Below are 11,447 nucleotides of genomic sequence, written 5' to 3'. Positions count from 1 at the left end.
GAAGGTCTCCAGCTGCCAGTTGTTCCTGATCTGCAAGCCTTGCACTTTCTCCCCATAAATACAGTCTGCATGATGTGTGTAATAAAGAGAGCAGTTTGGTACGTAGTGTTATCAGGTGGAAAGCACAGACACTGGATCATTTGAATCATTTAAATGGGACATTGAGACATTGTCATCCATTACATGATAAATGTTAAAGTATTGATGGCCAGCAGCAATCATGTCATCCATGTAACTTTTCCATGTGAAGCTGTGAGTCAGGACAGCCTCTGCAGACAGAGAGAGAGGTCTGGCCATCAGCCTCTTGTGTGTCTACTGCAGAGTGAAATGCTGCTCCACTTGGCTCCATCTCTTCACGTCTGATGGTCCTTTATAATCAGCAGCTCCTCAGATATGAGCTGGACTGTGAGCCACGTGATGAGAGCCAGTAAAGGAGAGGACAGCTGTGAGAGACAGAAATGACTTTTATTATGTGTTTTATAGTTATAATGAAGACTAGTTATTTTGTTTTTATGACTCTTCCAGATCAGCGAGCCTGTAAGATAAATAAAATGTATTTCTCTTGGTGCAGAATGTGTCTGAAGGTGCTACAGTCTTGGTAAATTTCTCACATTATTTCAGGTTGAATCTGTCTCAGTGTAAATGGTGATCATTAGTAACTCCAGCTCTGGTTGCTGTCAGCAGGCAGATCTGCTGCTGTGACTGTGATCAGGGCTCAGTATGCTGCATGATAACTTCCTGCTGGGAGATCTGTGATGTAACAGGGAAGATTAACAGCTGCATCAGCCAGTATGCAGGATAAATGAAGAGGCGGAGATAAAATGTAACATGAATTATTTCATGATAATCAAACCTCAGAGAAAATGTGAAAGGCCCAATCCCTGAGAGGGAGGCACACAGAGAACTATCCTGTATCGTTCTTCTTTAATGAAGGAAGTCATTTGTTTCAGTGGAGATTATTCTGAGTGAAGCTTGGTGTCTCTCCTCTGTTGTGCATGGTGGCGCACAGATGATCAAGTCAGTGTGTTTGTCAGAGAGAGAAGCTGGAAATGATGCTGTGTCTCATGGAATCAGCTCCTTCAGGGGAAACCTTCAATCAAAGCAACATTGTGTTGATGTTGTTCTGCTTCAGTTACACAATGACTCAACAAATGTTTGACTCATTTAAAAAAATAGTTTCCAAGGTTTATAATTGAGTGCTGTATCTACATGTTTATGTCCCTGTATAAATGGATTCAGTGTGCAGTAGTGACAGGATGTGCTGTGTAGACCTGCAGGCTGATGATCTCTCTGAGCTCTTTGTCAAACAAACTGTTTGTAAAGAGGATTTTACAGCTTATTGCCACACTGCATAGTGACATCAGTGATCAGTAAACAAGGTGTTTTGTTGTTCTCATATCTGACAGTGATCAACACTGTTGTTACCATCCACTCTGTAATGAGACTGTTTCCATAGAACAAACACACAATCATGTTGAGTGAATCTTCAGTATGACGCGTGCTGAAAGAGCTGCTGAGACTAATGAGGTCCACTTTAATGAGGAATAAACTGAAAGTGTCAGTAAGAGGATTTAACCTGTCAAATCACCGAAATCACTGGCTGACGTGTCAGTAGAACTCATCATGGTGGACTTCACTGACTTCTTGTGTCTCAGTGTCCTTTGCTGTGAGCTGATTTGTCTCTTCACACAGCAGCTGTCAGTCAAATGAGACAGAAGCTGTCAGGCCTGGACATGAAGGAGGACTCAGATGCAGAGCGAAGATCCGTGTGGACTTTATTAATCCCTCTTAACCTCAGGACACGGTGATTAAATAAATGGCTATGAAAATGATCCTATGAGACTAATAAGAACAAAAAAAACACTCCAAAAGGGAGGGACAAAACAGCTGACACAAAAGGAAAATAAACCAACAGAAAATCACTCCAATGGGAGGAAGAAAATTGCTAAGGCTAAAGGTACAAAACAAAAGGCACTCCTAAAAAACGGAGGCTAAGACTAAATGCTACACGATAACAAAAAATCACTCCAAGGGAGGCTGCAACACTCTATGGCACTAGGTACAAACTAAGAAAACTATGAACACAAAATCACTCGCCTGGAGGAAAAGAATACAACACTTCACGATGAATCAGAGACAAAACTTGGACTGTGGTAACTGGCTTGGGTGATCGACAGGAACGAAACACTCTGGCACAAGACAAAGGGAGACGCAGACTATAAGACACATGAGGGCAATGGGGAACAGGTGGACACAGTCAGGAATAAGGGAAGACAATCAGACTAGTGACACCAGGGGAAGGGCAAGTGATCTGAAACGAGAGGAGAGTTAATTCTCAAAATAAAACAGGAAGTCACAAGACAAAATAAAACCCCGAACAAGACAAACTTCACCGCGGTGTGACAGAAGCTAACTGTGTGTTTGAGCTCAGTGATCCTCCTGAGGAAGTAACACACACACACACACACTCACACTCACACTCACACTCACACTCACACTCAGTTTGTTCTGCTGAAAAGCCAAATCTTTATCCTGACAGCTCCAAAACTCCAAAACTGACGCAGCTCAGCATCCTGCTGTAGTGTGTGTGTGTGTGTGTGTGTGTGTGTGTGTGTGATATTCTTCACAGTTTCTTTCCTGAAAATTCATCTGGCTCCACAGGAGTCCTGCCATGATCTGACAGCCCAGGGGAGAAGTGTGTGTGTGTTTCAGTTAGTGAACAGGCTTTCTGCAGTAATAAATGTGTTGTGTGTTATTTGATAGTTTGACAGGAACGTGTCTCTAAAGAGCATTTTATAAAACACAACTATATCATGCTTTCTCTAGTTTCTCTTGCTCTCTCACATTTCACCACACACAACTATCTCTCTCTTTTTTTAAACAGTGTGTTGCAGCTTGATGCAGATGTGACTCAGTTTGTGTGTGTGTGTGTGTGTGTGTGTGACATCACATTGGCATTCTAGAATGTTTGACAGATTAGAGACATAGTTCCAGGATTATCTCCTATAAACCATGTGAGTCTAGTTTTATGATCAGTTTAATGTCGAGGCGTCTGACTGAGCCAGATGGAGAGGATACAGGTATGTGTTCATGTCCTTCTTTCATGTGTTGAATATTGTTGCCATGGTGAGAATCGTCAAGAGAACAGCTGAAGCATACAGAACGTGTGTCAGTGATACATCTAATAACTAACAAAAGTATTGTGTCAAATGTCAGATGTTCTGAGGAAAACTTGGTAGTTTGAATTGAATCCAGTGTCAGAAGTTATTTTGAGACTCAGGTACCTGTGTGTGTTTTCTGCCTCAGAGAACCAGGAGCCTTTCATGTTGGGGAGCCCAGGGATGTTGTACTCTGTGGCTTTAAAAGCAGCCTCATCAAAAAAAAACCACACACACACACACACACACACACACACACACACACACATGCGCGCGCTCCAGTGAGATCCAGTATCTTTACCCTGCAGACTCTGTGGGACAGACAGTTTCCTGTTTCTCTGCTGTTCTGGTCATCAGGGTGACTTCAGAAACACTGACACACATCAGGTGTCTGCATGTTTCATGTTGATGGTTGAAATGTTGGACTCTGGAAGTCTGCTGTGTGTTTGTCCATCACTCTTCACCTGATGATGTCATTCTCTTTATACCAGAGATGAAGCCAGAATAAGATGAACTTTAAACAGATTTAATTGAACATCATTGTGTTGTCAGTGTGTTGAGAGATGCTGTGTGTAACTCTTTCTCTTCAGATGTAAATCCAGTGTTTCTGTGCCACATCAGTCTCAGCCTGACAGACACATTTCCTCCTTTCTCTCTCAGAACTCCTCCTCCTCCTCCTCCTCGTCTCTGTGTTGGAGCTCTGATCCATGTCTGACCATGACAGTGAACAGTTTGGATCTGAAGCTCCACCAGAAAGCGTTTGACTGTATTAAACTGTCAGGACGTCACCTTCATTCTGCAGCTCAGAGATTTAACCTGCAGTCTGAGAATGAGAGGGAGCTCAGTGAAGACCAAGTCTCTCTTCTTTTTCTCTTCTCATTCTCTCTCTCCCATCAGCTGCTACAGGACTCTGATAGAACTGTTGAGCTTTACTAGACATCTTATTGACCCCATGCTTGGCCTTCTCACTGTGGTCAAACAGATAAGATGAAACTTTAATGATCCTCCAGGGTAAAGCAAATGCAAAGGTCATGTGTCATGAGTTTCAGAGTGTTGTCTATAGAGCAGCCTCCTCCTGGCTGCCTCTCTCTGCTCTTTTCTCTTGTTATTCAGGACCGGCTCTGAGCCAAAATAATTGGCCTCTGAATAACATGGCCACTGTCTTCACTCTTGTTTTGCTAAGTTTTATTGTTAGCTGCAGCTAGCTTGTGCTGCTGCATGCTGAATATTCTCCTTTTACCTAAACGTGTCACTTAATGCTTCTGTTTGTCAGATTTCTGTCACCAGTAACTTTCCTCCTCAGCTCTTGTGAGCCTGCTGTGGTGTTCATGTTCCTTTAGATTCAGCATTGTGAACTTCAGCAGTGAATAAAGCTGTTTTTAACTGAAGAGTCTTGAGTTAACCCATATAATAAATATGATGCAGAAAAATATGTTATACATGGCTGAGATTTGCCTGATGATACTATTATTTAATTACTTGACCAAATCCATTTTACATAAAATATTTTATCTGTGTAGCATACTCCGGTTAACCTGCTCTTGTTGATTTAATTCACTTTGAAAAGCTGAGAGTTTATAGTCTGTTAAAGCTCAGCTGGTGACTTTAAAGTGATGAACCTGCTGCTCTTCTTCTTCTGCTGTTGTTCTGTTCAGCTGACAAGTCTCACTGAATGCAGTGTGACTGATTATCTATCCTCCTGAACACATTTGTAGTATGAGAATAGTATAGTATGAAAGAGTTTCTTGTAACTGTGACGTCTATCATAGTCCAACAGAGAGAAACCAAACGTATGTATAGTAGTGGTGGTGAGAGTTTATTTCAGAGGACAGCTGTGAGCTGCTTGTTATTGTCTGACTGGTTGCTGCCTGGTTGTTAAATTGTTCCATATATCATTTTAGAGGCCTGGAGTTCTCATAAACCTTGGTACAGGAAGGTCAAAGGTCACCATGAACTGATTGATTTTCCCTGCTGCCTGTGTGAGACAGTGAGATGTGGAGGTGGATCACTTCCTGACTTGTCTCTCTGATGTGCTCACGCAGATATGTACACATGTGCTGCCTCCAGCTCAAAGCAGCAGAAAGGAAACAAAGTGCATGTTGATGTTCAGAGGAACAGCAGAGTGGATTCTGTTTCTTTACTAGATGAAACAATAAAACACTGCAGGTCTCTTATCTGTGATGTGTGCTCATCTCTCTGTCTCAAAGGTTTTCTGTGTTCATGTGGGATGTGTGAAGCTGCAGGGTGTGGACATGTTAGTGAACATCTGTCCAAGGGAGTGGAAGAACTGTTCCCTCAGAAATAAGAGGAGTATGAACTGTTCATGAATCATAAAATGTCACTTTGTTTATTCCTCACATACATCATAGAAACTGTAACTTTACTGGTCTGCTGTTGACTCTCCTGTTCATTGCAACAATCTTTTAAACACAGAATATAATTTCAGGTGGAGGCTTCGCTTTAGTTCAGAAAGAGAGGATATTGTTTATTCATGTCTAACTGAAGTGTTATATGACACTTACCTGAATTCAGCGTTGGGCTTCAGGGGCGGTTCTAGACCAAAATTACCAGGGGGGCCGAGCAGGGGCCAGAGTTTTTTCAGGGGGGCACATATATGGAGAAAACAGGGCAATATTTAAGCGTTCAAAATGTTTCGTTTATTTAAAATCTAAAACAAAATACATTGAGCATTAATACATTGAATGAATGAATGAATGATTAAACATAAAATAAAGTGTGCTCAATAAACCTTGAAACTGCGCTTCCTGTCTCCCATCAATGTGTTAAGAAAGTTCTTTATATGTGGCTGCACTGGAGTGTCCTCCATGCACTTGCTGATGTCTGGAGAAAGTTGAGTAAATATGAGAGTGCAACATTAATTTATCATTATCAATTTAACTAGTTGTCCCTCATAGTCTTCCTCCTGACTCTCAGACTGCCTTTCACTTCCCACCTCTGTCTGTCTCTCCTCCTCTGGTTCTCTCACCTGCTCCTGAGCTCTTTCACTTCTCCCTTCATCTCCATCTCCCTCACTCTCTTTATGGGGCTTTTTCCCCACTGGGGAAAAAAAGGACGTAATTCCATCCTGCTCCTTTTCATGATGATAGCCTACTAAAAAGAAAACGGAGAGGATTGTAGCCTTCTCGTTTCACAAGGCTATGCAAGTTTTTCATTTAACAAGTAGGCTAAATGCTGTCAGTTATTTCACCTATTTCCCCAATATAAGTTACTTATTGCTGTGCAACGGACTTTTAAGAAAGATAAAGCTACTTGGTGAACATATCATGTTTACTGACTTCAATGGCTTTGCTTATTCACAAACATTGCAAGACCAAGACGTGATTAAGCGCAATAAACGGATTTTATTATTGAAGTGAACAAAAACAGTAAAACACTGATATGTAAAAACACACTGCCATTAAATTGGATGGTTTTCCTTACCTTCCACTATTTGCGGTAGTCCATGCAGGGCGACTGCAGCTGTTGGCTCGCATCCAAAGTTTGCAATCCGCGCGCACTGCTGGTCTTACAACTGCAGGTGGCAGTGTGCGTGTATCGCTTTAAGGAGTCCGTGGAGAACGCTCCGTCGATATGTCTTTAGTTCCGGTCTTCGAGCCAGCGCATGTCGCCGTAAGAAAATTAATTAACTTATTATCTGTTCAGCACAGGGGCCACAACGGGGGCCAGGAGCAATTTTACAGGGGCACTGGACCCTGTCGGCCCCTGTGTAAAACTGCCAATGTTGGGCTTTGTCCAAATATAGAAATAATGAGTGCATGACAGACATATCTCAAGTTTATGATGCAAATGTTCATGTTCCCATACCGGGAGTTGAACCCGGGCCACCTGGGTGAAAACCAGGAATCCTGACCGCTAGACCATATGGGAGCTGGTTTAGGGTTTGAAATCATCATTACTCTGTTCATACTGTTAAAATGTGATTGCTGACCTCCACATGACATGTGGAAGACATGTATCACTGCTTTATGTCCTATATGTTCTGACGGTCAGGATTCCTGGTTTTCACCAGGCGGCCCGGGTTCAACTCCTGTCTGGGAAATACGGTTTTGTTGAGCCGTTAGCTAAAGCCAGTTCTTAGTTTGAGTCTATTGATAATTACATCAAACAGCTGTTGAAAATATTAGACAGAAAGTATATTTCCAAACGCATAACTACTTTTACTCCACTGTGTCTTCTAACAGTTGTCATCGTGATGAACAGGCTGCTGAGCCAAACTGAATCTAACAGAGAAAACAACAACTTGCCATTAAATGAGTTCATAAGACAAGTCAGTTTTTTTAAGAATAAATAAATGAGAGGAGGACAGAATAATACTCAGCAGTGAGCTGCTGCTCTGTCTCTGTCCATGGTGCTGACTGGGAGCAATGATCAACTGACTGCATGTTCCCTCTCAGAAGGTTTTAACAGACACATTCAAACAACAACAACCAATATTCTCAGACATTCTCCAGAATATATCATCCAAAAATAACTGTAAGATTCAATCTAACCTTTGTGTTGTTCAGAATGAAACAGTTTTCTTTGCATTTGATCCTAAAATACAAATGAGCTCTGAGAAGGAAACTCTTCCAAAATCTTAACATCTTGTGTGTTGAAGCTCCACAGAGGAAATGCAACAGATAAGTGAAATTAAAATGAATCAAGAACAAATTAAATATTCAGTTAAATAATAATACATTTAATATAAATGTGAGCAGAACAAAATATGACTGAAAAAGCTGAAGATATTTGTCAGCGACACAATTAACCTTCTAATAAAACAAGGGGGTGGACTCATTTTCACACCTGATTCTTTATGAACTTGATTTACACGGTGATTTTAGATCTGGCAGCAGTTTTTCATTTGGCAGTTTTTGCTGTGAATTAGTCACAATCACTGTGATTCACAGTCTCATTATCACCACAGCAGCAAACTGTTTTTAACATGTCTTTCTCTAACAGGTTTGTTTAATCTTTAAATCACGTGTTCTCTCACCACAGCTACAGTCGGTGACATGATCCACTTCTCTCTACCTCTCATCCGACAAAACACCACAGATTTATTTTAAATGATGTAACACTGAATAACTTGCTCAGTGGGAGTTAACATGTGAGAGTCAAAGTGTTTTTCTGCTGAAGTGGTGTATTAATCACTATGATGGAGAGGCTCGGCTGCTCTCTGGCAGCTGTGTGTTTGTGAGTCTTTCTTTAAACTCTGAATCACTTCACACTCAACTAACATTACTGAGCGTTATGTTGGGACACCATCTCTCCTGTCTTTATTAAAGTGAGTGTGGTCTCAGAAATCATGATGGACATAACTCAAGCTTATAATGCAAAGTTTATGTTCCCATACCGGGAGTTGAACCCGGGCCACCTGGGTGAACTGACCGTTGCATGCTGGGATTATTTGAATAATTTATACACTTAATTATTGGACATAGTTATGTAGCTGACATAGAGCATGACGTATAATGTTGACCCCTCAAATAACGACGTGGATGTGTTTCCATTAGAGTTAATGGAGAAGCCTGGTCTAGCTAACAGCTGCCTTCTGTGTCTGCATATGATGCTGAATTGAGTTTGTCCTCAATCACTCTTACAAGAGTGAATCTGTTCCTCCAGTAAGTTGTCCCATGATAGTTGTTGTTGCATCTAAATTTGTGCACAATACGTTCCCATACCGGGAGTTGAACCCGGGCCGCCTGGGTGAAAACCAGGAATCCTGACCGCTAGACCATATGGGAGCTGGATAGCTTTTACCTATCCTTCCCTTTACTAGATGGAAGTCTGTCTGATTGTGAAGTTGAGGACATGATGTAGAACTGAGGGCTTTCTTACTTTGTTGTCAGATGACTGAGATGACTTCACAGAAACATAATGTCTTCATTTTCTGCATTGTCCCTTTAGCAGAATATCTTTCAGTTTACTCAAACAGAGTTTGTATTGTTGACACTTTTATGGTCATTTACATAAAGGTGTTTTTATTCTCCGCTTGCCCTGAATGACTCCAGTATTCCCACCACAGATGACCTTACCTGAGGCTGCTCACACTGTTTAGTATAAAGTTAACAATGTGAAAACAGCTACAGGCTGCAGTTGGAAATGAGGTTAATGAGAGCAGTGAGACAGAAACATACAGGTCATCTTGGACCCCCAGGATGGACACTGGCTTAGAAAGAAACCAGCAGCCCCCCACCTCTCAGATGAGCTCATGTACAGAGGACAGACAGGAGAGACAGGCACATTTTGATTAAGTTCAAAGGAAATCATCATTGAACTCACCTGCTGTGTTTGAATGATCCGGTCAGCTCTGTCTTTGTGTCGTCTGTCTCTGAATCCCTCCTTCGGGTCCTGCTGACTCAGCAGTCATTCTGTGATTCAGCAGCTGAAAAATGAAGCTGGAAACTAAATGAGCAGAACTCTAAATATCACATGTGTTTTTATTAGCGACAGAACTAAAGTTATTCAATGTTTTTCCTCTGATGAGTTCAGGAGAATCAGAGTTCATGAACCTCCTCATTTCCTCAGTGTGTTGATTACACAGTGCACAATCAGTGAACAGCACTTTATTATATTTGATGGTGATGAACAGAGAGGAAGTCTTGCTAATGATGGTAATTTCTATATTCACATGCCAGGAGTTGAACCCAGGCCGACTGGGTGAAAACCAGGAATCCTGACCACTAGACCATATGGGAGCTGGTTTTAGAAACTAAAATCAGTTTTGTTAATCCAGTGATTAACTTGTGCAGGACAGCAATGTAATGTTGTCTTCACAAGAGAGAGATGACATTACAGATGACTATTGGCACTTTTTGAGATGAAAGTCTGCAATTCATCAATTCATTATTTATCATCCTTAAGCTCTTATCCTGGATGGAGCCAGTCCCAGCTGACACTGGGTGAGAGGATTCTGATCCAAACAAAAATCACATTCCTCAGAGTTAGTGACACAGTGAGCAGCACTTTATTATATTTGATGGTTATCAGCAGCAGACTGCAGAGAGAAAGTCTTCACATAATACAGAGAAGTGACTTGTTAAAGGTTCCAGTGAAAACACTGGTGGAGTCACATCACACACAGTCTGCTCTGCCTTGTTCTGTCACTGTTCTTCAGTCACTCAGTGGATTCACAGCTTCAGTGTTTACTAATGAGCTTTTTATGGACATAAATACAGCAAAGTGTCATTAACAAAGAGACTCTAGCAGCAGTAAGATATGCCGGGGCTGATGGGAGTTGGAGGCTGCTCTGTCTCAGTGATCTGACCACTGACCACTGACCACTTCCTGTCCACGTCTCTGTGACCTGTGTGTGATGGAAGAATGCTGCAGTGTGCTTGTAGAGAACACAAAGCAGAAAGTGCTGATTGATTATTTCAGTGTACATTACAGTTACCAGCTGATTCATTAGAAGTCATCACATTTATTTATCTGCATATTTAATCCTGCAGTAAAGCAATAATGAGGCTCTAATATGTTGCTATACAGTGTGTAATGAATGATTAAAACATTAAGTGGCTCAAACAGAACATTTGAAGCCAAAAGAATGACATGTAAAAAAAGGCTCCTTTAGAGTCTCACTTCCCCTCATGTGAGGATCAGTGTTGGGACATTTATTAGGAATGTGAAATGTTGCATTGGTGTCCTCATGTCTTCACATTTAAGCAGTTATATATTAAAGACTGTAGTGAGCTCATTAAATATAGATTGAACATTAATGTTACGCTCCTAATCTTTTTCTCACTAAACTATGACAGTCACTCAGTGTTGTTGGGTCACATAATCCAAGCTGTGAGTCACAATCTGTCCTTTGTTTTTCATGAAGAACGATTATTTTCTCTCTGAAGAGGATCGTTGATATTGTTTACATTAGGCTGTGATGAGGTATTGATTTCTTTCAACACTGGATTGTTAACAGTTTATTTGGCGTGAAAATTCAAATGTCAACCAGCAGTTATTTAATCATCGACTCCCTGAAGTAAAATTTAGATTAAAGTTGAAATAAACAGAAATTCAAACGACTGTTTAGATTTCCAGAAACATCAGTCCAGTTTGAAATGATCGGCGAGGCTCAGACGACTCAGTGAGACTCTTTTATCAGTTTCCAAATATTCTGTGCAGATCACAACTTCTGACTGTAAAACTCAAGCTGACAGCTTCATGTTGAGGTTTTAATAAAACACACTGAAGAAAGAAACAAGTCAAATGTAAATGAAAGCATCAGCTGCCTGTTTTTCTGTTGTTGTGTCTGTCCTCTCTCCTGTCACAGAGGCTGAGAGTGCTGCT

General features: G+C 41.2%; 2 non-coding genes across 2 annotated transcripts; both read right to left on the bottom strand.

The window, feature by feature from the left end:
- Positions 1–6,974: 6,974 nt before the first annotated feature.
- On the bottom strand, positions 6,975–7,046 carry trnae-uuc (transfer RNA glutamic acid (anticodon UUC)). Its single transcript has one exon. It is a non-coding gene; the product is annotated as a tRNA-Glu (tRNA).
- Positions 7,047–8,833: 1,787 nt separating this feature from the next.
- Positions 8,834–8,905, bottom strand: trnae-uuc (transfer RNA glutamic acid (anticodon UUC)). Its single transcript has one exon. It is a non-coding gene; the product is annotated as a tRNA-Glu (tRNA).
- Between the last annotated feature and the right edge of the window lie 2,542 nt (positions 8,906–11,447).

This window comes from Centropristis striata, chromosome 4 (assembly GCF_030273125.1).
Source record: "Centropristis striata isolate RG_2023a ecotype Rhode Island chromosome 4, C.striata_1.0, whole genome shotgun sequence".
Classification (NCBI taxonomy): Eukaryota; Metazoa; Chordata; class Actinopteri; order Perciformes; family Serranidae; genus Centropristis; species Centropristis striata.
This window is presented reverse-complemented; position numbering and strand designations above follow the sequence as displayed.